The sequence below is a fragment of the Hoplias malabaricus genome, chromosome 15, assembly GCF_029633855.1.
Source record: "Hoplias malabaricus isolate fHopMal1 chromosome 15, fHopMal1.hap1, whole genome shotgun sequence".
Taxonomy (NCBI): Eukaryota; Metazoa; Chordata; class Actinopteri; order Characiformes; family Erythrinidae; genus Hoplias; species Hoplias malabaricus.
The window spans coordinates 23,251,296-23,273,078 of record NC_089814.1 but is presented as its reverse complement, the minus strand read 5'-3'; the positions used below and the strand labels follow the sequence as shown (position 1 = coordinate 23,273,078).

The following is a 21,783-nucleotide window of genomic DNA, read 5'->3' as shown; positions in this document are numbered from 1 at the left end:
TGAGCTACATCGCCCCTCCTGGTCCCAACATGGAACAGCGCACTCAGTAAGATCACTTCAACTTAAGCAGCCATGAAGGGCACAGAGACGTTGCCTATGACCGCACTTTAAGGCATCTTGATTGAGCCATGGACCTTTAAAGCATTCAGTTGCGCCTCGTCCGGATGAGCTATCCATCGTCCAAGGCCTTGCGCTTGCGCGTGCCAGCTGGCGCGTACGCCGACCATGCTCTGTGTCGTTAGCCCTGTACCATGTGAGCCAAGAAGTCCCTGGGCTTTGGAGACGGGTATGTCTTTGGCATCAAATGATACGAGCGCAGCAAAGGAAAAGGGGAATTAGCTCAAATGGTAGAGCGCTCGCTTAGCATGCGAGAGGTAGCGGGATCGATGCCCGCATTCTCCAGCAAGAGCTTTTATCCAAGGTCCACGCAAAGAGACTGACAGAGGCCACGGCGCTTGCTGGGTTAACGTGAAAAAGCTGTTTTGGCCCGTACGGGGATCGAACCCGCGACCTTGGCGTTATTAGCACCACGCTCTAACCAACTGAGCTAACCGGCCTCGGGGACCGAGCGCCCGTCAAGCAGGAACGACAAAGGAGCTCCCAGTGACGACGATCGATGTACATGCAAGAAAAATGTTTCTCTCGGGCCGTGAAAAACAGAAGAAGAGCTCTCGTGTTTCTGCCCGGTTTCGAACCGGGGACCTTTCGCGTGTTAGGCGAACGTGATAACCACTACACTACAGAAACCAGCTACACTCCTCGAGGCCACCTTGAGATTCCACAGGCCACATGGGACCAGTACAGCTTGACTTTGGACTGACGTACTGATCAATTCTTTACATGGTGAAATACACCTGCACTTTACCGTGAGCCAGGACCCTGCGTCTTGGAGACTTGGCCGTACCGAAATCAGCCACGTTGCCCGTGGCGCAGTGGCCCTTTCTTTGATTTTCCAGCGAGGCGCTGAACACATTACTCCGACAGCAGTCACAATCGCAGGGCAGTTTTCCAATCCGACCGCATGGACTTTGTCCAGAAGCTCCCCCCTCGTTAGGGCAGAGGAGACCGACTTCCCACGTGAAAGGCAGATCTGCTCCCCACGAAACTAATGAAAATGGCTTGATGGCCTGTGTCATACGCTGCTGGACTTTTAGCTTGAGTCTAAGCTGTGCATGGGCTTGTCTGTGGTAGCAACTGAAGTTCAGAGGGTGGTGAGCTACATCGCCCCTCCTGGTCCCAACATGGAACAGCGCACTCAGTAAGATCACTTCAACTTAAGCAGCCATGAAGGGCACAGAGACGTTGCCTATGACCGCACTTTAAGGCATCTTGATTGAGCCATGGACCTTTAAAGCATTCAGTTGCGCCTCGTCCGGATGAGCTATCCATCGTCCAAGGCCTTGCGCTTGCGCGTGCCAGCTGGCGCGTACGCCGACCATGCTCTGTGTCGTTAGCCCTGTACCATGTGAGCCAAGAAGTCCCTGGGCTTTGGAGACGGGTATGTCTTTGGCATCAAATGATACGAGCGCAGCAAAGGAAAAGGGGAATTAGCTCAAATGGTAGAGCGCTCGCTTAGCATGCGAGAGGTAGCGGGATCGATGCCCGCATTCTCCAGCAAGAGCTTTTATCCAAGGTCCACGCAAAGAGACTGACAGAGGCCACGGCGCTTGCTGGGTTAACGTGAAAAAGCTGTTTTGGCCCGTACGGGGATCGAACCCGCGACCTTGGCGTTATTAGCACCACGCTCTAACCAACTGAGCTAACCGGCCTCGGGGACCGAGCGCCCGTCAAGCAGGAACGACAAAGGAGCTCCCAGTGACGACGATCGATGTACATGCAAGAAAAATGTTTCTCTCGGGCCGTGAAAAACAGAAGAAGAGCTCTCGTGTTTTTGCCCGGTTTCGAACCGGGGACCTTTCGCGTGTTAGGCGAACGTGATAACCACTACACTACAGAAACCAGCTACACACCTCGAGGCCACCTTGAGATTCCACAGGCCACATGGGACCAGTACAGCTTGACTTTGGACTGACGTACTGATCAATTCTTTACATGGTGAAATACACCTGCACTTTACCGTGAGCCAGGACCCTGCGTCTTGGAGACTTGGCCGTACCGAAATCAGCCACTTTGCCCGTGGCGCAGTGGCCCTTTCTTTGATTTTCCAGCGAGGCGCTGAACACATTACTCCGACAGCAGTCACAATCGCAGGGCAGTTTTCCAATCCGACCGCATGGACTTTGTCCAGAAGCTCCCCCCTCGTTAGGGCAGAGGAGACCGACTTCCCACGTGAAAGGCAGATCTGCTCCCCACGAAACTAATGAAAATGGCTTGATGGCCTGTGTCATACGCTGCTGGACTTTTAGCTTGAGTCTAAGCTGTGCATGGGCTTGTCTGTGGTAGCAACTGAAGTTCAGAGGGTGGTGAGCTACATCGCCCCTCCTGGTCCCAACATGGAACAGCGCACTCAGTAAGATCACTTCAACTTAAGCAGCCCTGAAGGGCACAGAGACGTTGCCTATGACCGCACTTTAAGGCATCTTGATTGAGCCATGGACCTTTAAAGCATTCAGCTGCGCCTCGTCCGGATGAGCTATCCATCGTCCAAGGCCTTGCGCTTGCGCGTGCCAGCTGGCGCGTACGCCGACCATGCTCTGTGTCATTAGCCCTGTACCATGTGAGCCAAGAAGTCCCTGGGCTTTGGAGACGGGTATGTCTTTGGAATCAAATGATACGAGCGCAGCAAAGGAAAAGGGGAATTAGCTCAAATGGTAGAGCGCTCGCTTAGCATGCGAGAGGTAGCGGGATCGATGCCCGCATTCTCCAGCAAGAGCTTTTATCCAAGGTCCACGCAAAGAGACTGACAGAGGCCACGGCGCTTGCTGGGTTAACGTGAAAAAGCTGTTTTGGCCCGTACGGGGATCGAACCCGCGACCTTGGCGTTATTAGCACCACGCTCTAACCAACTGAGCTAACCGGCCTCGGGGACCGAGCGCCCGTCAAGCAGGAACGACAAAGGAGCTCCCAGTGACGACGATCGATGTACATGCAAGAAAAATGTTTCTCTCGGGCCGTGAAAAACAGAAGAGGAGCTCTCGTGTTTCTGCCCGGTTTCGAACCGGGGACCTTTCGCGTGTTAGGCGAACGTGATAACCACTACACTACAGAAACCAGCTACACTCCTCGAGGCCACCTTGAGATTCCACAGGCCACATGGGACCAGTACAGCTTGACTTTGGACTGACGTACTGATCAATTCTTTACATGGTGAAATACACCTGCACTTTACCGTGAGCCAGGACCCTGCGTCTTGGAGACTTGGCCGTACCGAAATCAGCCACTTTGCCCGTGGCGCAGTGGCCCTTCCTTTGATTTTCCAGCGAGGCGCTGAACACATTACTCCGACAGCAGTCACAATCGCAGGGCAGTTTTCCAATCCGACCGCATGGACTTTGTCCAGAAGCTCCCCCCTCGTTAGGGCAGAGGAGACCGACTTCCCACGTGAAAGGCAGATCTGCTCCCCACGAAACTAATGAAAATGGCTTGATGGCCTGTGTCATACGCTGCTGGACTTTTAGCTTGAGTCTAAGCTGTGCATGGGCTTGTCTGTGGTAGCAACTGAAGTTCAGAGGGTGGTGAGCTACATCGCCCCTCCTGGTCCCAACATGGAACAGCGCACTCAGTAAGATCACTTCAACTTAAGCAGCCCTGAAGGGCACAGAGACGTTGCCTATGACCGCACTTTAAGGCATCTTGATTGAGCCATGGACCTTTAAAGCATTCAGCTGCGCCTCGTCCGGATGAGCTATCCATCGTCCAAGGCCTTGCGCTTGCGCGTGCCAGCTGGCGCGTACGCCGACCATGCTCTGTGTCGTTAGCCCTGTACCATGTGAGCCAAGAAGTCCCTGGGCTTTGGAGACGGGTATGTCTTTGGCATCAAATGATACGAGCGCAGCAAAGGAAAAGGGGAATTAGCTCAAATGGTAGAGCGCTCGCTTAGCATGCGAGAGGTAGCGGGGTCGATGCCCGCATTCTCCAGCAAGAGCTTTTATCCAAGGTCCACGCAAAGAGACTGACAGAGGCCACGGCGCTTGCTGGGTTAACGTGAAAAAGCTGTTTTGGCCCGTACGGGGATCGAACCCGCGACCTTGGCGTTATTAGCACCACGCTCTAACCAACTGAGCTAACTGGCCTCGGGGACTGAGCGCCCGTCAAGCAGGAACGACAAAGGAGCTCCCAGTGACGACGATCGATGTACATGCAAGAAAAATGTTTCTCTCGGGCCGTGAAAAACAGAAGAGGAGCTCTCGTGTTTCTGCCCGGTTTCGAACCGGGGACCTTTCGCGTGTTAGGCAAACGTGATAACCACTACACTACAGAAACCAGCTACACTCCTCGAGGCCACCTTGAGATTCCACAGGCCACATGGGACCAGTACAGCTTGACTTTGGACTGACGTACTGATCAATTCTTTACATGGTGAAATACACCTGCACTTTACCGTGAGCCAGGACCCTGCGTCTTGGAGACTTGGCCGTACCGAAATCAGCCACTTTGCCCGTGGCGCAGTGGCCCTTTCTTTGATTTTCCAGCGAGGCGCTGAACACATTACTCCGACAGCAGTCACAATCGCAGGGCAGTTTTCCAATCCGACTGCATGGACTTTGTCCAGAAGCTCCCCCCTCGTTAGGGCAGAGGAGACCGACTTCCCACGTGAAAGGCAGATCTGCTCCCCACGAAACTAATGAAAATGGCTTGATGGCCTGTGTCATACGCTGCTGGACTTTTAGCTTGAGTCTAAGCTGTGCATGGGCTTGTCTGTGGTAGCAACTGAAGTTCAGAGGGTGGTGAGCTACATCGCCCCTCCTGGTCCCAACATGGAACAGCGCACTCAGTAAGATCACTTCAACTTAAGCAGCCCTGAAGGGCACAGAGACGTTGCCTATGACCGCACTTTAAGGCATCTTGATTGAGCCATGGACCTTTAAAGCATTCAGCTGCGCCTCGTCCGGATGAGCTATCCATCGTCCAAGGCCTTGCGCTTGCGCGTGCCAGCTGGCGCGTACGCCGACCATGCTCTGTGTCGTTAGCCCTGTACCATGTGAGCCAAGAAGTCCCTGGGCTTTGGAGACGGGTATGTCTTTGGCATCAAATGATACGAGCGCAGCAAAGGAAAAGGGGAATTAGCTCAAATGGTAGAGCGCTCGCTTAGCATGCGAGAGGTAGCGGGATCGATGCCCGCATTCTCCAGCAAGAGCTTTTATCCAAGGTCCACGCAAAGAGACTGACAGAGGCCACGGCGCTTGCTGGGTTAACGTGAAAAAGCTGTTTTGGCCCGTACGGGGATCGAACCCGCGACCTTGGCGTTATTAGCACCACGCTCTAACCAACTGAGCTAACCGGCCTCGGGGACCGAGCGCCCGTCAAGCAGGAACGACAAAGGAGCTCCCAGTGACGACGATCGATGTACATGCAAGAAAAATGTTTCTCTCGGGCCGTGAAAAACAGAAGAGGAGCTCTCGTGTTTCTGCCCGGTTTCGAACCGGGGACCTTTCGCGTGTTAGGCGAACGTGATAACCACTACACTACAGAAACCAGCTACACTCCTCGAGGCCACCTTGAGATTCCACAGGCCACATGGGACCAGTACAGCTTGACTTTGGACTGACGTACTGATCAATTCTTTACATGGTGAAATACACCTGCACTTTACCGTGAGCCAGGACCCTGCGTCTTGGAGACTTGGCCGTACCGAAATCAGCCACTTTGCCCGTGGCGCAGTGGCCCTTCCTTTGATTTTCCAGCGAGGCGCTGAACACATTACTCCGACAGCAGTCACAATCGCAGGGCAGTTTTCCAATCCGACCGCATGGACTTTGTCCAGAAGCTCCCCCCTCGTTAGGGCAGAGGAGACCGACTTCCCACGTGAAAGGCAGATCTGCTCCCCACGAAACTAATGAAAATGGCTTGATGGCCTGTGTCATACGCTGCTGGACTTTTAGCTTGAGTCTAAGCTGTGCATGGGCTTGTCTGTGGTAGCAACTGAAGTTCAGAGGGTGGTGAGCTACATCGCCCCTCCTGGTCCCAACATGGAACAGCGCACTCAGTAAGATCACTTCAACTTAAGCAGCCCTGAAGGGCACAGAGACGTTGCCTATGACCGCACTTTAAGGCATCTTGATTGAGCCATGGACCTTTAAAGCATTCAGCTGCGCCTCGTCCGGATGAGCTATCCATCGTCCAAGGCCTTGCGCTTGCGCGTGCCAGCTGGCGCGTACGCCGACCATGCTCTGTGTCGTTAGCCCTGTACCATGTGAGCCAAGAAGTCCCTGGGCTTTGGAGACGGGTATGTCTTTGGCATCAAATGATACGAGCGCAGCAAAGGAAAAGGGGAATTAGCTCAAATGGTAGAGCGCTCGCTTAGCATGCGAGAGGTAGCGGGGTCGATGCCCGCATTCTCCAGCAAGAGCTTTTATCCAAGGTCCACGCAAAGAGACTGACAGAGGCCACGGCGCTTGCTGGGTTAACGTGAAAAAGCTGTTTTGGCCCGTACGGGGATCGAACCCGCGACCTTGGCGTTATTAGCACCACGCTCTAACCAACTGAGCTAACTGGCCTCGGGGACTGAGCGCCCGTCAAGCAGGAACGACAAAGGAGCTCCCAGTGACGACGATCGATGTACATGCAAGAAAAATGTTTCTCTCGGGCCGTGAAAAACAGAAGAGGAGCTCTCGTGTTTCTGCCCGGTTTCGAACCGGGGACCTTTCGCGTGTTAGGCGAACGTGATAACCACTACACTACAGAAACCAGCTACACTCCTCGAGGCCACCTTGAGATTCCACAGGCCACATGGGACCAGTACAGCTTGACTTTGGACTGACGTACTGATCAATTCTTTACATGGTGAAATACACCTGCACTTTACCGTGAGCCAGGACCCTGCGTCTTGGAGACTTGGCCGTACCGAAATCAGCCACTTTGCCCGTGGCGCAGTGGCCCTTTCTTTGATTTTCCAGCGAGGCGCTGAACACATTACTCCGACAGCAGTCACAATCGCAGGGCAGTTTTCCAATCCGACTGCATGGACTTTGTCCAGAAGCTCCCCCCTCGTTAGGGCAGAGGAGACCGACTTCCCACGTGAAAGGCAGATCTGCTCCCCACGAAACTAATGAAAATGGCTTGATGGCCTGTGTCATACGCTGCTGGACTTTTAGCTTGAGTCTAAGCTGTGCATGGGCTTGTCTGTGGTAGCAACTGAAGTTCAGAGGGTGGTGAGCTACATCGCCCCTCCTGGTCCCAACATGGAACAGCGCACTCAGTAAGATCACTTCAACTTAAGCAGCCCTGAAGGGCACAGAGACGTTGCCTATGACCGCACTTTAAGGCATCTTGATTGAGCCATGGACCTTTAAAGCATTCAGCTGCGCCTCGTCCGGATGAGCTATCCATCGTCCAAGGCCTTGCGCTTGCGCGTGCCAGCTGGCGCGTACGCCGACCATGCTCTGTGTCGTTAGCCCTGTACCATGTGAGCCAAGAAGTCCCTGGGCTTTGGAGACGGGTATGTCTTTGGCATCAAATGATACGAGCGCAGCAAAGGAAAAGGGGAATTAGCTCAAATGGTAGAGCGCTCGCTTAGCATGCGAGAGGTAGCGGGATCGATGCCCGCATTCTCCAGCAAGAGCTTTTATCCAAGGTCCACGCAAAGAGACTGACAGAGGCCACGGCGCTTGCTGGGTTAACGTGAAAAAGCTGTTTTGGCCCGTACGGGGATCGAACCCGCGACCTTGGCGTTATTAGCACCACGCTCTAACCAACTGAGCTAACCGGCCTCGGGGACCAAGCGCCCGTCAAGCAGGAACGACAAAGGAGCTCCCAGTGACGACGATCGATGTACATGCAAGAAAAATGTTTCTCTCGGGCCGTGAAAAACAGAAGAGGAGCTCTCGTGTTTCTGCCCGGTTTCGAACCGGGGACCTTTCACGTGTTAGGCTAATGTGATAACCACTACACTACAGAAACCAGCTACACTCCTCGAGGCCACCTTGAGATTCCACAGGCCACATGGGACCAGTACAGCTTGACTTTGGACTGACGTACTGATCAATTCTTTACATGGTGAAATACACCTGCACTTTACCGTGAGCCAGGACCCTGCGTCTTGGAGACTTGGCTGTACCGAAATCAGCCACTTTGCCCGTGGCGCAGTGGCCCTTTCTTTGATCTTCCAGCGAGGCGCTGAACACATTACTCCGACAGCAGTCACAATCGCAGGGCAGTTTTCCAATCCGACCGCATGGACTTTGTCCAGAAGCTCCCCCCTCGTTAGGGCAGAGGAGACCGACTTCCCACGTGAAAGGCAGATCTGCTCCCCACGAAACTAATGAAAATGGCTTGATGGCCTGTGTCATACGCTGCTGGACTTTTAGCTTGAGTCTAAGCTGTGCATGGGCTTGTCTGTGGTAGCAACTGAAGTTCAGAGGGTGGTGAGCTACATCGCCCCTCCTGGTCCCAACATGGAACAGCGCACTCAGTAAGATCACTTCAACTTAAGCAGCCCTGAAGGGCACAGAGACGTTGCCTATGACCGCACTTTAAGGCATCTTGATTGAGCCATGGACCTTTAAAGCATTCAGCTGCGCCTCGTCCGGATGAGCTATCCATCGTCCAAGGCCTTGCGCTTGCGCGTGCCAGCTGGCGCGTACGCCGACCATGCTCTGTGTCGTTAGCCCTGTACCATGTGAGCCAAGAAGTCCCTGGGCTTTGGAGACGGGTATGTCTTTGGCATCAAATGATACGAGCGCAGCAAAGGAAAAGGGGAATTAGCTCAGATGGTAGAGCGCTTGCTTAGCATGCGAGAGGTAGCGGGATCGATGCCCGCATTCTCCAGCAAGAGCTTTTATCCAAGGTCCACGCAAAGAGACTGACAGAGGCCACGGCGCTTGCTGGGTTAACGTGAAAAGGCTGTTTTGGCCCGTACGGGGATCGAACCCGCGACCTTGGCGTTATTAGCACCACGCTCTAACCAACTGAGCTAACCGGCCTCGGGGACTGAGCGCCCGTCAAGCAGGAACGACAAAGGAGCTCCCAGTGACGACGATCGATGTACATGCAAGAAAAATGTTTCTCTCGGGCCGTGAAAAACAGAAGAGGAGCTCTCGTGTTTCTGCCCGGTTTCGAACCGGGGACCTTTCACGTGTTAGGCTAATGTGATAACCACTACACTACAGAAACCAGCTACACTCCTCGAGGCCACCTTGAGATTCCACAGGCCACATGGGACCAGTACAGCTTGACTTTGGACTGACGTACTGATCAATTCTTTACATGGTGAAATACACCTGCACTTTACCGTGAGCCAGGACCCTGCGTCTTGGAGACTTGGCTGTACCGAAATCAGCCACTTTGCCCGTGGCGCAGTGGCCCTTTCTTTGATCTTCCAGCGAGGCGCTGAACACATTACTCCGACAGCAGTCACAATCGCAGGGCAGTTTTCCAATCCGACCGCATGGACTTTGTCCAGAAGCTCCCCCCTCGTTAGGGCAGAGGAGACCGACTTCCCACGTGAAAGGCAGATCTGCTCCCCACGAAACTAATGAAAATGGCTTGATGGCCTGTGTCATACGCTGCTGGACTTTTAGCTTGAGTCTAAGCTGTGCATGGGCTTGTCTGTGGTAGCAACTGAAGTTCAGAGGGTGGTGAGCTACATCGCCCCTCCTGGTCCCAACATGGAACAGCGCACTCAGTAAGATCACTTCAACTTAAGCAGCCCTGAAGGGCACAGAGACGTTGCCTATGACCGCACTTTAAGGCATCTTGATTGAGCCATGGACCTTTAAAGCATTCAGCTGCGCCTCGTCCGGATGAGCTATCCATCGTCCAAGGCCTTGCGCTTGCGCGTGCCAGCTGGCGCGTACGCCGACCATGCTCTGTGTCGTTAGCCCTGTACCATGTGAGCCAAGAAGTCCCTGGGCTTTGGAGACGGGTATGTCTTTGGCATCAAATGATACGAGCGCAGCAAAGGAAAAGGGGAATTAGCTCAGATGGTAGAGCGCTTGCTTAGCATGCGAGAGGTAGCGGGATCGATGCCCGCATTCTCCAGCAAGAGCTTTTATCCAAGGTCCACGCAAAGAGACTGACAGAGGCCACGGCGCTTGCTGGGTTAACGTGAAAAGGCTGTTTTGGCCCGTACGGGGATCGAACCCGCGACCTTGGCGTTATTAGCACCACGCTCTAACCAACTGAGCTAACCGGCCTCGGGGACTGAGCGCCCGTCAAGCAGGAACGACAAAGGAGCTCCCAGTGACGACGATCGATGTACATGCAAGAAAAATGTTTCTCTCGGGCCGTGAAAAACAGAAGAGGAGCTCTCGTGTTTCTGCCCGGTTTCGAACCGGGGACCTTTCGCGTGTTAGGCGAACGTGATAACCACTACACTACAGAAACCAGCTACACCCCTCAAGGCCACCTTGAGATTCCACAGGCCACATGGGACCAGTACAGCTTGACTTTGGACTGACGTACTGATCAATTCTTTACATGGTGAAATACACCTGCACTTTACCGTGAGCCAGGACCCTGCGTCTTGGAGACTTGGCCGTACCGAAATCAGCCACTTTGCCCGTGGCGCAGTGGCCCTTTCTTTGATTTTCCAGCGAGGCGCTGAACACATTACTCCGACAGCAGTCACAATCGCAGGGCAGTTTTCCAATCCGACCGCATGGACTTTGTCCAGAAGCTCCCCCCTCGTTAGGGCAGAGGAGACCGACTTCCCACGTGAAAGGCAGATCTGCTCCCCACGAAACTAATGAAAATGGCTTGATGGCCTGTGTCATACGCTGCTGGACTTTTAGCTTGAGTCTAAGCTGTGCATGGGCTTGTCTGTGGTAGCAACTGAAGTTCAGAGGGTGGTGAGCTACATCGCCCCTCCTGGTCCCAACATGGAACAGCGCACTCAGTAAGATCACTTCAACTTAAGCAGCCCTGAAGGGCACAGAGACGTTGCCTATGACCGCACTTTAAGGCATCTTGATTGAGCCATGGACCTTTAAAGCATTCAGCTGCGCCTCGTCCGGATGAGCTATCCATCGTCCAAGGCCTTGCGCTTGCGCGTGCCAGCTGGCGCGTACGCCGACCATGCTCTGTGTCGTTAGCCCTGTACCATGTGAGCCAAGAAGTCCCTGGGCTTTGGAGACGGGTATGTCTTTGGCATCAAATGATACGAGCGCAGCAAAGGAAAAGGGGATTTAGCTCAAATGGTAGAGCGCTCGCTTAGCATGCGAGAGGTAGCGGGATCGATGCCCGCATTCTCCAGCAAGAGCTTTTATCCAAGGTCCACGCAAAGAGACTGACAGAGGCCACGGCGCTTGCTGGGTTAACGTGAAAAAGCTGTTTTGGCCCGTACGGGGATCGAACCCGCGACCTTGGCGTTATTAGCACCACGCTCTAACCAACTGAGCTAACCAGCCTCGGGGACTGAGCGCCCGTCAAGCAGGAACGACAAAGGAGCTCCCAGTGACGACGATCGATGTACATGCAAGAAAAATGTTTCTCTCGGGCCGTGAAAAACAGAAGAGGAGCTCTCGTGTTTCTGCCCGGTTTCGAACCGGGGACCTTTCGCGTGTTAGGCGAACGTGATAACCACTACACTACAGAAACCAGCTACACCCCTCAAGGCCACCTTGAGATTCCACAGGCCACATGGGACCAGTACAGCTTGACTTTGGACTGACGTACTGATCAATTCTTTACATGGTGAAATACACCTGCACTTTACCGTGAGCCAGGACCCTGCGTCTTGGAGACTTGGCCGTACCGAAATCAGCCACTTTGCCCGTGGCGCAGTGGCCCTTTCTTTGATTTTCCAGCGAGGCGCTGAACACTTTACTCCGACAGCAGTCACAATCGCAGGGCAGTTTTCCAATCCGACCGCATGGACTTTGTCCAGAAGCTCCCCCCTCGTTAGGGCAGAGGAGACCGACTTCCCACGTGAAAGGCAGATCTGCTCCCCACGAAACTAATGAAAATGGCTTGATGGCCTGTGTCATACGCTGCTGGACTTTTAGCTTGAGTCTAAGCTGTGCATGGGCTTGTCTGTGGTAGCAACTGAAGTTCAGAGGGTGGTGAGCTACATCGCCCCTCCTGGTCCCAACATGGAACAGCGCACTCAGTAAGATCACTTCAACTTAAGCAGCCCTGAAGGGCACAGAGACGTTGCCTATGACCGCACTTTAAGGCATCTTGATTGAGCCATGGACCTTTAAAGCATTCAGCTGCGCCTCGTCCGGATGAGCTATCCATCGTCCAAGGCCTTGCGCTTGCGCGTGCCAGCTGGCGCGTACGCCGACCATGCTCTGTGTCGTTAGCCCTGTACCATGTGAGCCAAGAAGTCCCTGGGCTTTGGAGACGGGTATGTCTTTGGCATCAAATGATACGAGCGCAGCAAAGGAAAAGGGGATTTAGCTCAAATGGTAGAGCGCTCGCTTAGCATGCGAGAGGTAGCGGGATCGATGCCCGCATTCTCCAGCAAGAGCTTTTATCCAAGGTCCACGCAAAGAGACTGACAGAGGCCACGGCGCTTGCTGGGTTAACGTGAAAAAGCTGTTTTGGCCCGTACGGGGATCGAACCCGCGACCTTGGCGTTATTAGCACCACGCTCTAACCAACTGAGCTAACCGGCCTCGGGGACTGAGCGCCCGTCAAGCAGGAACGACAAAGGAGCTCCCAGTGACGACGATCGATGTACATGCAAGAAAAATGTTTCTCTCGGGCCGTGAAAAACAGAAGAGGAGCTCTCGTGTTTCTGCCCGGTTTCGAACCGGGGACCTTTCGCGTGTTAGGCGAACGTGATAACCACTACACTACAGAAACCAGCTACACTCCTCGAGGCCACCTTGAGATTCCACAGGCCACATGGGACCAGTACAGCTTGACTTTGGACTGACGTACTGATCAATTCTTTACATGGTAAAATACACCTGCACTTTACCGTGAGCCAGGACCCTGCGTCTTGGAGACTTGGCCGTACCGAAATCAGCCACTTTGCCCGTGGCGCAGTGGCCCTTTCTTTGATCTTCCAGCGAGGCGCTGAACACATTACTCCGACAGCAGTCACAATCGCAGGGCAGTTTTCCAATCCGACCGCATGGACTTTGTCCAGAAGCTCCCCCCTCGTTAGGGCAGAGGAGACCGACTTCCCACGTGAAAGGCAGATCTGCTCCCCACGAAACTAATGAAAATGGCTTGATGGCCTGTGTCATACGCTGCTGGACTTTTAGCTTGAGTCTAAGCTGTGCATGGGCTTGTCTGTGGTAGCAACTGAAGTTCAGAGGGTGGTGAGCTACATCGCCCCTCCTGGTCCCAACATGGAACAGCGCACTCAGTAAGATCACTTCAACTTAAGCAGCCCTGAAGGGCACAGAGACGTTGCCTATGACCGCACTTTAAGGCATCTTGATTGAGCCATGGACCTTTAAAGCATTCAGCTGCGCCTCGTCCGGATGAGCTATCCATCGTCCAAGGCCTTGCGCTTGCGCGTGCCAGCTGGCGCGTACGCCGACCATGCTCTGTGTCGTTAGCCCTGTACCATGTGAGCCAAGAAGTCCCTGGGCTTTGGAGACGGGTATGTCTTTGGCATCAAATGATACGAGCGCAGCAAAGGAAAAGGGGAATTAGCTGAAATGGTAGAGCGCTCGCTTAGCATGCGAGAGGTAGCGGGATCGATGCCCGCATTCTCCAGCAAGAGCTTTTATCCAAGGTCCACGCAAAGAGACTGACAGAGGCCACGGCGCTTGCTGGGTTAACGTGAAAAAGCTGTTTTGGCCCGTACGGGGATCGAACCCGCGACCTTGGCGTTATTAGCACCACGCTCTAACCAACTGAGCTAACCGGCCTCGGGGACTGAGCGCCCGTCAAGCAGGAACGACAAAGGAGCTCCCAGTGACGACGATCGATGTACATGCAAGAAAAATGTTTCTCTCGGGCCGTGAAAAACAGAAGAGGAGCTCTCGTGTTTCTGCCCGGTTTCGAACCGGGGACCTTTCGCGTGTTAGGCGAACGTGATAACCACTACACTACAGAAACCAGCTACACCCCTCGAGGCCACCTTGAGATTCCACAGGCCACATGGGACCAGTACAGCTTGACTTTGGACTGACGTACTGATCAATTCTTTACATGGTGAAATACACCTGCACTTTACCGTGAGCCAGGACCCTGCGTCTTGGAGACTTGGCCGTACCGAAATCAGCCACTTTGCCCGTGGCGCAGTGGCCCTTTCTTTGATTTTCCAGCGAGGCGCTGAACACATTACTCCGACAGCAGTCACAATCGCAGGGCAGTTTTCCAATCCGACCGCATGGACTTTGTCCAGAAGCTACCCCCTCGTTAGGGCAGAGGAGACCGACTTCCCACGTGAAAGGCAGATCTGCTCCCCACGAAACTAATGAAAATGGCTTGATGGCCTGTGTCATACGCTGCTGGACTTTTAGCTTGAGTCTAAGCTGTGCATGGGCTTGTCTGTGGTAGCAACTGAAGTTCAGAGGGTGGTGAGCTACATCGCCCCTCCTGGTCCCAACATGGAACAGCGCACTCAGTAAGATCACTTCAACTTAAGCAGCCCTGAAGGGCACAGAGACGTTGCCTATGACCGCACTTTAAGGCATCTTGATTGAGCCATGGACCTTTAAAGCATTCAGCTGCGCCTCGTCCGGATGAGCTATCCATCGTCCAAGGCCTTGCGCTTGCGCGTGCCAGCTGGCGCGTACGCCGACCATGCTCTGTGTCGTTAGCCCTGTACCATGTGAGCCAAGAAGTCCCTGGGCTTTGGAGACGGGTATGTCTTTGGCATCAAATGATACGAGCGCAGCAAAGGAAAAGGGGATTTAGCTCAAATGGTAGAGCGCTCGCTTAGCATGCGAGAGGTAGCGGGATCGATGCCCGCATTCTCCAGCAAGAGCTTTTATCCAAGGTCCACGCAAAGAGACTGACAGAGGCCACGGCGCTTGCTGGGTTAACGTGAAAAAGCTGTTTTGGCCCGTACGGGGATCGAACCCGCGACCTTGGCGTTATTAGCACCACGCTCTAACCAACTGAGCTAACCGGCCTCGGGGACCGAGCGCCCGTCAAGCAGGAACGACAAAGGAGCTCCCAGTGACGACGATCGATGTACATGCAAGAAAAATGTTTCTCTCGGGCCGTGAAAAACAGAAGAGGAGCTCTCGTGTTTCTGCCCGGTTTCGAACCGGGGACCTTTCGCGTGTTAGGCGAACGTGATAACCACTACACTACAGAAACCAGCTACACTCCTCGAGGCCACCTTGAGATTCCACAGGCCACATGGGACCAGTACAGCTTGACTTTGGACTGACGTACTGATCAATTCTTTACATGGTGAAATACACCTGCACTTTACCGTGAGCCAGGACCCTGCGTCTTGGAGACTTGGCCGTACCGAAATCAGCCACTTTGCCCGTGGCGCAGTGGCCCTTTCTTTGATCTTCCAGCGAGGCGCTGAACACATTACTCCGACAGCAGTCACAATCGCAGGGCAGTTTTCCAATCCGACCGCATGGACTTTGTCCAGAAGCTCCCCCCTCGTTAGGGCAGAGGAGACTGACTTCCCACGTGAAAGGCAGATCTGCTCCCCACGAAACTAATGAAAATGGCTTGATGGCCTGTGTCATACGCTGCTGGACTTTTAGCTTGAGTCTAAGCTGTGCATGGGCTTGTCTGTGGTAGCAACTGAAGTTCAGAGGGTGGTGAGCTACATCGCCCCTCCTGGTCCCAACATGGAACAGCGCACTCAGTAAGATCACTTCAACTTAAGCAGCCCTGAAGGGCACAGAGACGTTGCCTATGACCGCACTTTAAGGCATCTTGATTGAGCCATGGACCTTTAAAGCATTCAGCTGCGCCTCGTCCGGATGAGCTATCCATCGTCCAAGGCCTTGCGCTTGCGCGTGCCAGCTGGCGCGTACGCCGACCATGCTCTGTGTCGTTAGCCCTGTACCATGTGAGCCAAGAAGTCCCTGGGCTTTGGAGACGGGTATGTCTTTGGCATCAAATGATACGAGCGCAGCAAAGGAAAAGGGGAATTAGCTGAAATGGTAGAGCGCTCGCTTAGCATGCGAGAGGTAGCGGGATCGATGCCCGCATTCTCCAGCAAGAGCTTTTATCCAAGGTCCACGCAAAGAGACTGACAGAGGCCACGGCGCTTGCTGGGTTAACGTGAAAAAGCTGTTTTGGCCCGTACGGGGATCGAACCCGCGACCTTGGCGTTATTAGCACCACGCTCTAACCAACTGAGCTAACCGGCCTCGGGGACTGAGCGCCCGTCAAGCAGGAACGACAAAGGAGCTCCCAGTGACGACGATCGATGTACATGCAAGAAAAATGTTTCTCTCGGGCCGTGAAAAACAGAAGAGGAGCTCTCGTGTTTCTGCCCGGTTTCGAACCGGGGACCTTTCGCGTGTTAGGCGAACGTGATAACCACTACACTACAGAAACCAGCTACACCCCTCGAGGCCACCTTGAGATTCCACAGGCCACATGGGACCAGTACAGCTTGACTTTGGACTGACGTACTGATCAATTCTTTACATGGTGAAATACACCTGCACTTTACCGTGAGCCAGGACCCTGCGTCTTGGAGACTTGGCCGTACCGAAATCAGCCACTTTGCCCGTGGCGCAGTGGCCCTTTCTTTGATTTTCCAGCGAGGCGCTGAACACATTACTCCGACAGCAGTCACAATCGCAGGGCAGTTTTCCAATCCGACCGCATGGACTTTGTCCAGAAGCTCCCCCCTCGTTAGGGCAGAGGAGACCGACTTCCCACGTGAAAGGCAGATCTGCTCCCCACGAAACTAATGAAAATGGCTTGATGGCCTGTGTCATACGCTGCTGGACTTTTAGCTTGAGTCTAAGCTGTGCATGGGCTTGTCTGTGGTAGCAACTGAAGTTCAGAGGGTGGTGAGCTACATCGCCCCTCCTGGTCCCAACATGGAACAGCGCACTCAGTAAGATCACTTCAACTTAAGCAGCCCTGAAGGGCACAGAGACGTTGCCTATGACCGCACTTTAAGGCATCTTGATTGAGCCATGGACCTTTAAAGCATTCAGCTGCGCCTCGTCCGGATGAGCTATCCATCGTCCAAGGCCTTGCGCTTGCGCGTGCCAGCTGGCGCGTATGCCGACCATGCTCTGTGTCGTTAGCCCTGTACCATGTGAGCCAAGAAGTCCCTGGGCTTTGGAGACGGGTATGTCTTTGGCATCAAATGATACGAGCGCAGCAAAGGAAAAGGGGATTTAGCTCAAATGGTAGAGCGCTCGCTTAGCATGCGAGAGGTAGCGGGATCGATGCCCGCATTCTCCAGCAAGAGCTTTTATCCAAGGTCCACGCAAAGAGACTGACAGAGGCCACGGCGCTTGCTGGGTTAACGTGAAAAAGCTGTTTTGGCCCGTACGGGGATCGAACCCGCGACCTTGGCGTTATTAGCACCACGCTCTAACCAACTGAGCTAACCGGCCTCGGGGACCGAGCGCCCGTCAAGCAGGAACGACAAAGGAGCTCCCAGTGACGACGATCGATGTACATGCAAGAAAAATGTTTCTCTCGGGCCGTGAAAAACAGAAGAGGAGCTCTCGTGTTTCTGCCCGGTTTCGAACCGGGGACCTTTCGCGTGTTAGGCGAACGTGATAACCACTACACTACAGAAACCAGCTACACTCCTCGAGGCCACCTTGAGATTCCACAGGCCACATGGGACCAGTACAGCTTGACTTTGGACTGACGTACTGATCAATTCTTTACATGGTGAAATACACCTGCACTTTACCGTGAGCCAGGACCCTGCGTCTTGGAGACTTGGCCGTACCGAAATCAGCCACTTTGCCCGTGGCGCAGTGGCCCTTTCTTTGATTTTCCAGCGAGGCGCTGAACACATTACTCCGACAGCAGTCACAATCGCAGGGCAGTTTTCCAATCCGACCGCATGGACTTTGTCCAGAAGCTCCCCCCTCGTTAGGGCAGAGGAGACCGACTTCCCACGTGAAAGGCAGATCTGCTCCCCACGAAACTAATGAAAATGGCTTGATGGCCTGTGTCATACGCTGCTGGACTTTTAGCTTGAGTCTAAGCTGTGCATGGGCTTGTCTGTGGTAGCAACTGAAGTTCAGAGGGTGGTGAGCTACATCGCCCCTCCTGGTCCCAACATGGAACAGCGCACTCAGTAAGATCACTTCAACTTAAGCAGCCCTGAAGGGCACAGAGACGTTGCCTATGACCGCACTTTAAGGCATCTTGATTGAGCCATGGACCTTTAAAGCATTCAGCTGCGCCTCGTCCGGATGAGCTATCCATCGTCCAAGGCCTTGCGCTTGCGCGTGCCAGCTGGCGCGTACGCCGACCATGCTCTGTGTCGTTAGCCCTGTACCATGTGAGCCAAGAAGTCCCTGGGCTTTGGAGACGGGTATGTCCTTGGCATCAAATGATACGAGCGCAGCAAAGGAAAAGGGGAATTAGCTCAAATGGTAGAGCGCTCGCTTAGCATGCGAGAGGTAGCGGGATCGATGCCCGCATTCTCCAGCAAGAGCTTTTATCCAAGGTCCACGCAAAGAGACTGAGAGAGGCCACGGCGCTTGCTGGGTTAACGTGAAAAAGCTGTTTTGGCCCGTACGGGGATCGAACCCGCGACCTTGGCGTTATTAGCACCACGCTCTAACCAACTGAGCTAACCGGCCTCGGGGACTGAGCGCCCGTCAAGCAGGAATGACAAAGGAGCTCCCAGTGACGACGATCGATGTACATGCAAGAAAAATGTTTCTCTCGGGCCGTGAAAAACAGAAGAGGAGCTCTCGTGTTTCTGCCCGGTTTCGAACCGGGGACCTTTCGCGTGTTAGGCGAACGTGATAACCACTACACTACAGAAACCAGCTACACTCCTCGAGGCCACCTTGAGATTCCACAGGCCACATGGGACCAGTACAGCTTGACTTTGGACTGACGTACTGATCAATTCTTTACATGGTAAAATACACCTGCACTTTACCGTGAGCCAGGACCCTGCGTCTTGGAGACTTGGCCGTACCGAAATCAGCCACTTTGCCCGTGGCGCAGTGGCCCTTTCTTTGATCTTCCAGCGAGGCGCTGAACACATTACTCCGACAGCAGTCACAATCGCAGGGCAGTTTTCCAATCCGACCGCATGGACTTTGTCCAGAAGCTCCCCCCTCGTTAGGGCAGAGGAGACCGACTTCCCACGTGAAAGGCAGATCTGCTCCCCACGAAACTAATGAAAATGGCTTGATGGCCTGTGTCATACGCTGCTGGACTTTTAGCTTGAGTCTAAGCTGTGCATGGGCTTGTCTGTGGTAGCAACTGAAGTTCAGAGGGTGGTGAGCTACATCGCCCCTCCTGGTCCCAACATGGAACAGCGCACTCAGTAAGATCACTTCAACTTAAGCAGCCCTGAAGGGCACAGAGACGTTGCCTATGACCGCACTTTAAGGCATCTTGATTGAGCCATGGACCTTTAAAGCATTCAGCTGCGCCTCGTCCGGATGAGCTATCCATCGTCCAAGGCCTTGCGCTTGCGCGTGCCAGCTGGCGCGTACGCCGACCATGCTCTGTGTCGTTAGCCCTGTACCATGTGAGCCAAGAAGTCCCTGGGCTTTGGAGACGGGTATGTCTTTGGCATCAAATGATACGAGCGCAGCAAAGGAAAAGGGGAATTAGCTCAAATGGTAGAGCGCTCGCTTAGCATGCGAGAGGTAGCGGGATCGATGCCCGCATTCTCCAGCAAGAGCTTTTATCCAAGGTCCACGCAAAGAGACTGACAGAGGCCACGGCGCTTGCTGGGTTAACGTGAAAAAGCTGTTTTGGCCCGTACGGGGATCGAACCCGCGACCTTGGCGTTATTAGCACCACGCTCTAACCAACTGAGCTAACCGGCCTCGGGGACTGAGCGCCCGTCAAGCAGGAACGACAAAGGAGCTCCCAGTGACGACGATCGATGTACATGCAAGAAAAATGTTTCTCTCGGGCCGTGAAAAACAGAAGAGGAGCTCTCGTGTTTCTGCCCGGTTTCGAACCGGGGACCTTTCGCGTGTTAGGCGAACGTGATAACCACTACACTACAGAAACCAGCTACACCCCTCGAGGCCACCTTGAGATTCCACAGGCCACATGGGACCAGTACAGCTTGACTTTGGACTGACGTACTGATCAATTCTTTACATGGTGAAATACACCTGCACTTTACCGTGAGCCAGGACCCTGCGTCTTGGAGACTTGGCCGTACCGAAATCAGCCACTTTGCCCGTGGCGCAGTGGCCCTTTCTTTGATTTTCCAGCGAGGCGCTGAACACATTACTCCGACAGCAGTCACAATCGCAGGGCAGTTTTCCAATCCGACCGCATGGACTTTGTCCAGAAGCTCCCCCCTCGTTAGGGCAGAGGAGACCGACTTCCCACGTGAAAGGCAGATCTGCTCCCCACGAAACTAATGAAAATGGCTTGATGGCCTGTGTCATACGCTGCTGGACTTTTAGCTTGAGTCTAAGCTGTGCATGGGCTTGTCTGTGGTAGCAACTGAAGTTCAGAGGGTGGTGAGCTACATCGCCCCTCCTGGTCCCAACATGGAACAGCGCACTCAGTAAGATCACTTCAACTTAAGCAGCCCTGAAGGGCACAGAGACGTTGCCTATGACCGCACTTTAAGGCATCTTGATTGAGCCATGGACCTTTAAAGCATTCAGCTGCGCCTCGTCCGGATGAGCTATCCATCGTCCAAGGCCTTGCGCTTGCGCGTGCCAGCTGGCGCGTACGCCGACCATGCTCTGTGTCGTTAGCCCTGTACCATGTGAGCCAAGAAGTCCCTGGGCTTTGGAGACGGGTATGTCTTTGGCATCAAATGATACGAGCGCAGCAAAGGAAAAGGGGATTTAGCTCAAATGGTAGAGCGCTCGCTTAGCATGCGAGAGGTAGCGGGATCGATGCCCGCATTCTCCAGCAAGAGCTTTTATCCAAGGTCCACGCAAAGAGACTGACAGAGGCCACGGCGCTTGCTGGGTTAACGTGAAAAAGCTGTTTTGGCCCGTACGGGGATCGAACCCGCGACCTTGGCGTTATTAGCACCACGCTCTAACCAACTGAGCTAACCGGCCTCGGGGACCGAGCGCCCGTCAAGCAGGAACGACAAAGGAGCTCCCAGTGACGACGATCGATGTACATGCAAGAAAAATGTTTCTCTCGGGCCGTGAAAAACAGAAGAGGAGCTCTCGTGTTTCTGCCCGGTTTCGAACCGGGGACCTTTCGCGTGTTAGGCGAACGTGATAACCACTACACTACAGAAACCAGCTACACTCCTCGAGGCCACCTTGAGATTCCACAGGCCACATGGGACCAGTACAGCTTGACTTTGGACTGACGTACTGATCAATTCTTTACATGGTGAAATACACCTGCACTTTACCGTGAGCCAGGACCCTGCGTCTTGGAGACTTGGCCGTACCGAAATCAGCCACTTTGCCCGTGGCGCAGTGGCCCTTTCTTTGATCTTCCAGCGAGGCGCTGAACACATTACTCCGACAGCAGTCACAATCGCAGGGCAGTTTTCCAATCCGACCGCATGGACTTTGTCCAGAAGCTCCCCCCTCGTTAGGGCAGAGGAGACTGACTTCCCACGTGAAAGGCAGATCTGCTCCCCACGAAACTAATGAAAATGGCTTGATGGCCTGTGTCATACGCTGCTGGACTTTTAGCTTGAGTCTAAGCTGTGCATGGGCT

At 53.9% G+C, this 21,783-nt stretch overlaps 36 non-coding genes across 36 annotated transcripts; 7 read left to right on the top strand and 29 right to left on the bottom strand.

The window, feature by feature from the left end:
* Window positions 1–329: 329 nt before the first annotated feature.
* Window positions 330–402, top strand: trnaa-agc (transfer RNA alanine (anticodon AGC)). The gene has a single exon. It is a non-coding gene; the product is annotated as a tRNA-Ala (tRNA).
* Window positions 403–483: 81 nt separating this feature from the next.
* trnai-aau (transfer RNA isoleucine (anticodon AAU)) lies at window positions 484–557 on the bottom strand. Its single transcript has one exon. It is a non-coding gene; the product is annotated as a tRNA-Ile (tRNA).
* A 117-nt stretch (window positions 558–674) lies between these two features.
* On the bottom strand, window positions 675–747 carry trnav-aac (transfer RNA valine (anticodon AAC)). Its single transcript has one exon. It is a non-coding gene; the product is annotated as a tRNA-Val (tRNA).
* A 794-nt stretch (window positions 748–1,541) lies between these two features.
* On the top strand, window positions 1,542–1,614 carry trnaa-agc (transfer RNA alanine (anticodon AGC)). The gene has a single exon. It is a non-coding gene; the product is annotated as a tRNA-Ala (tRNA).
* Window positions 1,615–1,695: 81 nt separating this feature from the next.
* On the bottom strand, window positions 1,696–1,769 carry trnai-aau (transfer RNA isoleucine (anticodon AAU)). Its single transcript has one exon. It is a non-coding gene; the product is annotated as a tRNA-Ile (tRNA).
* Window positions 1,770–2,753: 984 nt separating this feature from the next.
* On the top strand, window positions 2,754–2,826 carry trnaa-agc (transfer RNA alanine (anticodon AGC)). Its single transcript has one exon. It is a non-coding gene; the product is annotated as a tRNA-Ala (tRNA).
* An 81-nt stretch (window positions 2,827–2,907) lies between these two features.
* On the bottom strand, window positions 2,908–2,981 carry trnai-aau (transfer RNA isoleucine (anticodon AAU)). Its single transcript has one exon. It is a non-coding gene; the product is annotated as a tRNA-Ile (tRNA).
* Window positions 2,982–3,098: 117 nt separating this feature from the next.
* Window positions 3,099–3,171, bottom strand: trnav-aac (transfer RNA valine (anticodon AAC)). Its single transcript has one exon. It is a non-coding gene; the product is annotated as a tRNA-Val (tRNA).
* A 2,006-nt stretch (window positions 3,172–5,177) lies between these two features.
* Window positions 5,178–5,250, top strand: trnaa-agc (transfer RNA alanine (anticodon AGC)). The gene has a single exon. It is a non-coding gene; the product is annotated as a tRNA-Ala (tRNA).
* An 81-nt stretch (window positions 5,251–5,331) lies between these two features.
* Window positions 5,332–5,405, bottom strand: trnai-aau (transfer RNA isoleucine (anticodon AAU)). The gene has a single exon. It is a non-coding gene; the product is annotated as a tRNA-Ile (tRNA).
* Window positions 5,406–5,522: 117 nt separating this feature from the next.
* Window positions 5,523–5,595, bottom strand: trnav-aac (transfer RNA valine (anticodon AAC)). The gene has a single exon. It is a non-coding gene; the product is annotated as a tRNA-Val (tRNA).
* Window positions 5,596–6,734: 1,139 nt separating this feature from the next.
* Window positions 6,735–6,807, bottom strand: trnav-aac (transfer RNA valine (anticodon AAC)). Its single transcript has one exon. It is a non-coding gene; the product is annotated as a tRNA-Val (tRNA).
* A 794-nt stretch (window positions 6,808–7,601) lies between these two features.
* trnaa-agc (transfer RNA alanine (anticodon AGC)) lies at window positions 7,602–7,674 on the top strand. Its single transcript has one exon. It is a non-coding gene; the product is annotated as a tRNA-Ala (tRNA).
* An 81-nt stretch (window positions 7,675–7,755) lies between these two features.
* On the bottom strand, window positions 7,756–7,829 carry trnai-aau (transfer RNA isoleucine (anticodon AAU)). Its single transcript has one exon. It is a non-coding gene; the product is annotated as a tRNA-Ile (tRNA).
* Window positions 7,830–8,967: 1,138 nt separating this feature from the next.
* Window positions 8,968–9,041, bottom strand: trnai-aau (transfer RNA isoleucine (anticodon AAU)). Its single transcript has one exon. It is a non-coding gene; the product is annotated as a tRNA-Ile (tRNA).
* A 1,138-nt stretch (window positions 9,042–10,179) lies between these two features.
* On the bottom strand, window positions 10,180–10,253 carry trnai-aau (transfer RNA isoleucine (anticodon AAU)). Its single transcript has one exon. It is a non-coding gene; the product is annotated as a tRNA-Ile (tRNA).
* A 117-nt stretch (window positions 10,254–10,370) lies between these two features.
* trnav-aac (transfer RNA valine (anticodon AAC)) lies at window positions 10,371–10,443 on the bottom strand. The gene has a single exon. It is a non-coding gene; the product is annotated as a tRNA-Val (tRNA).
* Window positions 10,444–11,582: 1,139 nt separating this feature from the next.
* trnav-aac (transfer RNA valine (anticodon AAC)) lies at window positions 11,583–11,655 on the bottom strand. The gene has a single exon. It is a non-coding gene; the product is annotated as a tRNA-Val (tRNA).
* A 948-nt stretch (window positions 11,656–12,603) lies between these two features.
* trnai-aau (transfer RNA isoleucine (anticodon AAU)) lies at window positions 12,604–12,677 on the bottom strand. Its single transcript has one exon. It is a non-coding gene; the product is annotated as a tRNA-Ile (tRNA).
* A 117-nt stretch (window positions 12,678–12,794) lies between these two features.
* On the bottom strand, window positions 12,795–12,867 carry trnav-aac (transfer RNA valine (anticodon AAC)). The gene has a single exon. It is a non-coding gene; the product is annotated as a tRNA-Val (tRNA).
* A 948-nt stretch (window positions 12,868–13,815) lies between these two features.
* On the bottom strand, window positions 13,816–13,889 carry trnai-aau (transfer RNA isoleucine (anticodon AAU)). Its single transcript has one exon. It is a non-coding gene; the product is annotated as a tRNA-Ile (tRNA).
* A 117-nt stretch (window positions 13,890–14,006) lies between these two features.
* Window positions 14,007–14,079, bottom strand: trnav-aac (transfer RNA valine (anticodon AAC)). The gene has a single exon. It is a non-coding gene; the product is annotated as a tRNA-Val (tRNA).
* A 948-nt stretch (window positions 14,080–15,027) lies between these two features.
* Window positions 15,028–15,101, bottom strand: trnai-aau (transfer RNA isoleucine (anticodon AAU)). Its single transcript has one exon. It is a non-coding gene; the product is annotated as a tRNA-Ile (tRNA).
* Window positions 15,102–15,218: 117 nt separating this feature from the next.
* trnav-aac (transfer RNA valine (anticodon AAC)) lies at window positions 15,219–15,291 on the bottom strand. The gene has a single exon. It is a non-coding gene; the product is annotated as a tRNA-Val (tRNA).
* A 948-nt stretch (window positions 15,292–16,239) lies between these two features.
* trnai-aau (transfer RNA isoleucine (anticodon AAU)) lies at window positions 16,240–16,313 on the bottom strand. Its single transcript has one exon. It is a non-coding gene; the product is annotated as a tRNA-Ile (tRNA).
* Window positions 16,314–16,430: 117 nt separating this feature from the next.
* trnav-aac (transfer RNA valine (anticodon AAC)) lies at window positions 16,431–16,503 on the bottom strand. Its single transcript has one exon. It is a non-coding gene; the product is annotated as a tRNA-Val (tRNA).
* Window positions 16,504–17,451: 948 nt separating this feature from the next.
* Window positions 17,452–17,525, bottom strand: trnai-aau (transfer RNA isoleucine (anticodon AAU)). Its single transcript has one exon. It is a non-coding gene; the product is annotated as a tRNA-Ile (tRNA).
* A 117-nt stretch (window positions 17,526–17,642) lies between these two features.
* trnav-aac (transfer RNA valine (anticodon AAC)) lies at window positions 17,643–17,715 on the bottom strand. Its single transcript has one exon. It is a non-coding gene; the product is annotated as a tRNA-Val (tRNA).
* Window positions 17,716–18,509: 794 nt separating this feature from the next.
* Window positions 18,510–18,582, top strand: trnaa-agc (transfer RNA alanine (anticodon AGC)). The gene has a single exon. It is a non-coding gene; the product is annotated as a tRNA-Ala (tRNA).
* An 81-nt stretch (window positions 18,583–18,663) lies between these two features.
* trnai-aau (transfer RNA isoleucine (anticodon AAU)) lies at window positions 18,664–18,737 on the bottom strand. Its single transcript has one exon. It is a non-coding gene; the product is annotated as a tRNA-Ile (tRNA).
* Window positions 18,738–18,854: 117 nt separating this feature from the next.
* trnav-aac (transfer RNA valine (anticodon AAC)) lies at window positions 18,855–18,927 on the bottom strand. Its single transcript has one exon. It is a non-coding gene; the product is annotated as a tRNA-Val (tRNA).
* Window positions 18,928–19,721: 794 nt separating this feature from the next.
* trnaa-agc (transfer RNA alanine (anticodon AGC)) lies at window positions 19,722–19,794 on the top strand. Its single transcript has one exon. It is a non-coding gene; the product is annotated as a tRNA-Ala (tRNA).
* Window positions 19,795–19,875: 81 nt separating this feature from the next.
* trnai-aau (transfer RNA isoleucine (anticodon AAU)) lies at window positions 19,876–19,949 on the bottom strand. Its single transcript has one exon. It is a non-coding gene; the product is annotated as a tRNA-Ile (tRNA).
* A 117-nt stretch (window positions 19,950–20,066) lies between these two features.
* On the bottom strand, window positions 20,067–20,139 carry trnav-aac (transfer RNA valine (anticodon AAC)). Its single transcript has one exon. It is a non-coding gene; the product is annotated as a tRNA-Val (tRNA).
* A 948-nt stretch (window positions 20,140–21,087) lies between these two features.
* trnai-aau (transfer RNA isoleucine (anticodon AAU)) lies at window positions 21,088–21,161 on the bottom strand. The gene has a single exon. It is a non-coding gene; the product is annotated as a tRNA-Ile (tRNA).
* A 117-nt stretch (window positions 21,162–21,278) lies between these two features.
* trnav-aac (transfer RNA valine (anticodon AAC)) lies at window positions 21,279–21,351 on the bottom strand. The gene has a single exon. It is a non-coding gene; the product is annotated as a tRNA-Val (tRNA).
* Window positions 21,352–21,783: the final 432 nt, after the last annotated feature.